Genomic DNA, 6,135 nt, shown 5'->3' with positions numbered 1-6,135 from the left:
AGGGGAGATGCAGCAGCACCAGGTGGAGACCACACACCCTCCCCAGCTCACATCCAGGGATGAGGGATGCTCCCCAAACCCACAACCAGCCCCACACCACTGCCCACTCCTTCCAGCCTGCCTGTCCTTTACACAGCTTGACAGATGGAAACAAGATTTCCCTGCTGTTTGCACTTCCTTTTATGAGTTATTTACTTTTTCTTCTTTTTATTTTTATCTGGAGCCTGGGTTGGAGACACTCCTGTGCCCACTGTTCTGCTCCTGGGGAATCCAGTCAGTGGCTGTTTGTGGCTTAGTCATTGTTTAAACAAACCCAGAGCACAGCAGAGCTGTGTGGAGAGAGCTGGCCTGGCTTACACAGTTTATAAGTCTGCCCTACAGAAATAAAACTGTCTTTTTTTTACATGATTAGGCCCAAAATTTGCCAGAGTTGGTGCATTTGCCACAATAAAACAGTCAAGGCCAAAATAAATTCAAACACTTCTGTAAGAAGCTTTAAAGAGCTTTTAAAGCTCTCTGTCATTATTTATTCCAGAGTCCAATCCTGGGACTGGACTGTGAAAGAAATAATGACAAAGAATGTAATTAAAATTAATAATGACAAGATCATGTAATTAAAGATCAGCCCTTCAGTTCCAGTTTTGTGACAATGTTCAGAATGTTGTCAGAATATTCTGAGCTGGGAAAGGCCCACAGGGATCATCAGATGTGGCTCCAGCAGCAGATGGGTGACAAACCTTCAATCCAAAATTCCTGTGAAAGGAAAAGCAAAAGCAGGTAATGGGAAATGGAAAAAGGGATTTAACCTGCACTGGAATTCAGAAGGTGCAGAGAGAGGTGAGGAGCAGAGCACAGGAAGGGCAGGGACAAATGAGCTAAGGATCTGCACAAAAAATTGCAAATGAGACCAAGAGCCATCAGGAGTTGCTGCCTCGGTTTATAACAGTAATTGTTTGCCTTGGTGTGCTCATAAAGGCATTTCAAATAAACAGAACATTTCCTAGTATAGGCCATGGCACTGTTTTCTTCCTGGTAAAATTTCAAGAATACCAGAGGAATATTAAGATGCTGACACGTGAAACTCAACAAAAGAGCAACAAGCCTTTTCCTGTTATTAGACCAACGGAAAGTAAATATTCCAGATTGGGATATATTCCATAAGAGGATGTTCTGGGTCTGGTTGTTTTGGGGTGGTTTTTGTATTTAAAAACATCTATACCTTTGGCAACAAGTTGGTTTATTTATTTCAGTTCTTAGAAATGTGATGATTTAGGGGTTTTTCTTGGTTTGTTTGTTATTTTGTCCTCCTGTCAGCTGTGACACATGAACCTCGAGGGCATTTGGGATGAGCTCTGAGACACGTTTCAGGTAAAATCTGAGCTCCTTAGGATTGTTCCTCTGCAGAAATATTCAAGCACATTCTTGGATCAGGCTCAGTCCTGACTGGATGGAGTGACACCAGATTTTCATTTTGTTATATAATAAAATAACCTATTCTGCTTCCTTAGCATTGTAAATGAGGTAAAAGTTTTGGAGTCAGACTCAGTTTTAGATGTTACACTCACAGCTATGGGAATTATAAATCACTAGAGCCTCGTTTGCATGTGGTCCTGGAAGCTGCCTTAAAATGGTCTGGCACATAGCATTCCCTAAAATTCTAAAATATTCTATCCCTTACATTTAACAAACTGAAAATGCCTGGGAAACCAGAAAAAAAAAATCTTCTGGGTTATTCCTAGAATGGAATTTAGTAATCTTAAATAGGGCCTTCTTTTCAGCTCCTTGGAAATCCCTCATATCTGAATGAAATCACTGCTCTCTGACCTCTTATTAATCAACTGGGCTGCAAATCACAAAAACAAGCAGTGAAAAACATCTTCAGTAAATGAGCCCTGAGGCCCAAAGGCTGCTGCCTACAGTTTGTTTAGAATTGGGAGCATGAAAAAGTCCATGTGCTCACTTAGTGCACGAAACTGCCTTCCAGCATCCATTAGATACCCAGGAAAAGTAGGTAAATATTAGGCATCAATATTTGAAGAGAAATGTAATGAGCAAAGCAGTTATTTAACAATTAGGCAGGTGTTTCCACAAACCTGAGCCACTGCTTTAGGGCTCTGTGCTCACCTGAATGTAAAAAAGTGGAGAGAAAAAGTGGGAGTCAAACAAGAAAATATTTCTTAAAAATTAAAATATATTTCTATTTGTTCCTACAAGTTAATACAAGGCACGTAGTAATAATTTGAAAAACATCAGAAAAAGCAAGAGAGGCAAGAATGTGAAAAGTCTGTCAGCCCTTATAGGACTGTTTGAGTGTCTAAGATGTGCAAATCAAAGTTGGTTTTTGAGTGTTTTGTGCCTTTTTAGATGCAGGCCCAGGTGCACACTTGACTGATATGAAAATCTATCTCCATTTACATCCTGCAGTGGAGCAGAACAATTGCTCTGCATTTTGCAGGGGGCTGAGCAGAGCCCTGAACAAAAATTGCTGAAACATGGACACCTAGTGGAGACACCCAGCCCTCACTGTGCTCTTTGCTGCTGAAACACTCCCCAAAAAATGAACAAAAACCATGGGCTTCCACAGATCATCCTGCTGGAACCTGGAGTTCTGTGCCCAGCCCAGCTCTGAGCCACACAAGGTGAAAGTGCTGGAGCCAGGATTTGGCCAAACAGAAGCTTTGCCTCATTGAGCACTCACCCAGGGCACTGATGGAGCAGAAAAACTAATGACCCAGGCAGAAACAAATGGTTCTTCAGCACAAGGTAAATAAATCTAGGAGTGGGTGGAAATCAGGGGTTTAAGTGCCCCTATTCCCCCTGGAATGGCCAGCTCAGAGCTTCTGCCTTGTTTCCAGGGAGAGAAGGAAAGCAGTGGCTTTGGGGAGACTGGATGCAGAGAAAATTAAAGTTCACATCATTTTCAAACACAAATTGAGGGCAGGGAGTGGCTGTGATGCCCTGGGATGGGATGGGATGGGATGGGTCCCACAAGAACTCCACATCCAAGTGTGCTTGATCTCCAAGAACACACCAATCACTGTCCATGTCTGAAATAAAAGTACTCAGGACATACTCATCTCTAAAATCCTGTTTTCTCATGCTGTTCCCTTCACTGCCATCCACCTCGGGATTGCTGCTATTATGGGATTCCTCACTGGGCTGATGCTTGGCCAATATTTGACTTCTCTTTTTTTGTCTCCTGTGAAAACCATCTGAAACTAAGCAGAAACTAACCTTGATTTATTTCTTTAATAAACAAAATTAAGATGCTGCATGTTAATAAAAATGAAAAGTATTCCCTAGTTGTTTTTTGGGGTTTTTTTAAAGTTTCCAAAAACAGTCCCATATCTCTGTCAAAGTTAATGTAACCAGAATTTCCATGGGAATTTCTGTCAGTCTGGGGAAACTGGAACTGGCTAATGTAAATAACTACAGCCCATCCTCCCACTGCTGCTCACATCACCTTGTGAGAAAGAAAAGGGCTTTATTCAGAAAGGAGAGTGTCATCCTGGGGTTTTGTGGATTACAACTCAGATGGGATAACAAAATTTTACAGGAACTTTCTGTCAAAGCCAGACAGAAATTATTAAAATGACAAATCATGACTTGAATTTCATGGGATTCCATGCAAAACCCTTTTCATTTTTGGCACGAATTCCAAAATTACCTAAAGACACTGTAAGAACAGATCATTCTTCTATGATTTTATGAGTAGCTTTCTACATGGGCAAATAGTTTTACAGGCTGACATTTCTGTTTCTTTTAATAAGCCTAAGCATGTAAAATATGTATTTAAGGAGTACCTGGCCTGTATGTTTTGGCTGAGGTAGGACTGAGAATTAACTCCCAACTGCCTCTAAAATTCCCAAACACTCAAAAAACCACCTTAGATAACAAAACTCCCCTGTACCTTCCTGCAACTCCATTTTACTGGGGTAGCAGCTTCAGAGCACAGTCACTAGTTAATATTAGCTGTTAAATATTAGTTCCTATAATATAAAATGATCTCCTGTTTTAGAGATTGAATATTTCTTCCAAATGATTCCAGATGGGCTTTGCAATGGAGCAGTGCCCGTGGAAGGACACAAACCACAGGCAGGCTGAGAGCACAGCACTGCAAATGTGCAGATTTTAAAGGAAAGCACCACGTGTGTGGTCACAGGAGGAGTTCAATGAGCCTGGCAGGGAGATCATGTCTTGCCACTGGAACTGGTTTTCAGCTCTATTCCTCCACCAGGGACTGAGAAATCCTGTGACAGCACAGAGCAGGAGCATCTTCCCCCTGGGAAGATGTTGGGAGTTCAGAGGGGTTCCTGTGAATGCACTGGGTCTGACATGGATGCCATAACATATCCATGTTTATATCCACACAGCTTGGAATTTCTGGGGCTGGCAGTGCACACAGAGGGACAGTGAGAGTCAGGCAGCAGAGGCAACTGTGCCAGGGTTGAAGGGTTACAGCCACGGGGATTTTAGGGAAGAGCCCTATCAGCCTTGTTGGAAAGCTGACACTGGCTTGGACCTTAATTTAACAGTGCAATAAATCACTGAGCATCAAGAAATACCAAGCAATTGAGTATTCTGTGTTAGAGCAGTGAATCAGCCAGAGCCAACATGGAATTCTCTGTTCCCACCCTGCCATTCCCCAGTCCAGAGGGGAGAAGGAGGGATGGCTCAGCATCAGTTCAGCAGGAATGCTCCAGGAAAGGAAAATAAATCCCCAAAACTCCTGGGAAAGGGTCTCCAGTGCTTTAGTGCAGCCCTGAGTCTGGAGGCAGGATTAGCTTTATTTGTGCTGTTCCTCAAAGATGTTTGTTTAACCTGCTCTGAAAAGTCCCAGTGACAATCCCATCCTCAGTACAACCCTCAGAGTTGTCCTCACTCACAGGTACACTGTGAGTTGGGGGTCTTTTTGGCATTTTTATATTATTTTGCAATATATTTTGTTCCTCCTGTATCCCAGTGGTCCTGCAGGACAATGCAGGTCTGTGTTGTGCATTTTCCCATTTCTAGGCTGGGTTATTTCAGCCTTGTCCCTCTCCCCGTGGCTCCTGAGAGCAGTGTGACATTCCTGCCCCCCTGGGCTCCACCGTGACCTCGAGGGCTGCAGCTCAGAGCCTGGCATTGGGCTGCTGCCTGCTCATCAGAAAAGGGAGCCTGCAGACATTTGTGAGAGTGTCTGTACAATTATTGATAGAAGAAATTGGGAGATACAAGAAACGTGGAGTGACTCACCCAGAGCTTGTCCTTCAGACAGCAGGTTCTGTCTGCAGCAGCATTTGGGCTTATCAGGAACGGGAGCAGATACTTGGCTAAAGAAATAGGAGTGTGACTGAGCTAATTGAGGGTCTGGCTGTGGGTTCCCTCCAAGGCTGCACACTGATAATGGAGTGTGAGTGGCCTGTAGCTCCTCGTGTTTTGTCTGCTTCTCCCTGCAGTGAACATCTCATAGTAAATGTGTCTGCACAAAGGGAAAATACAGACACAGCTAGCAGAGATAAGCCCTGCTTTCATTCAAGTGAAACTTCATTTGACCAATTTAGAAGGAATTTTGAATCAGAGTGACATCTCTGATGCTGTGTCACTTTCATTTTGTTGCCTGGAATATTTTAATTTGGGTGTTTTAATGGCAGAGCTCTGAGAATGAAGTTACCAGAGCAGCTCTGTATTTGGTGACAGGAATACATCAGGCCCCTCTGAGGTTTGGCTTCAACACTTATGTGAATCAACATCGAAACAAATTAAAAGCCCTGAGCTGGTGTATCAAGTGAACCTCTGCAGGCAATAACTATAAGAACACAGGCTGAGTGTTCTCATGTTTTGTGCAATAATTCCTGTCTGGCCTTGTAACCATTATTGCCTGCCCTTTGGCTCACCATAAAAAGAGGAATGAGAGATAAAATACCTCCTAAGAGGGACGTATTATTACAACTTTTCATCAGAGAATTCACTGATCTCTGCTGGGAATCAGAATTCTGTGCTGAGACTCTGTCCCTGGAGCCAAATTGTCTTGATCCTCTTTGTGTGACAGTGGCACCTCCCAGGGTAACCTCAAACCAGGAGCAGGAGTGTGGTGGGTGGAGGTGAGACTGGGTTTGATGAGCAAGGTTCAAACTGTAGAAAAAGGGATGCCTG

This window comes from Erithacus rubecula (assembly GCF_903797595.1).
Source record: "Erithacus rubecula genome assembly, chromosome: 13".
Taxonomy (NCBI): domain Eukaryota; kingdom Metazoa; phylum Chordata; class Aves; order Passeriformes; family Muscicapidae; genus Erithacus; species Erithacus rubecula.
Note: the sequence above shows the minus strand (reverse complement) of the source record.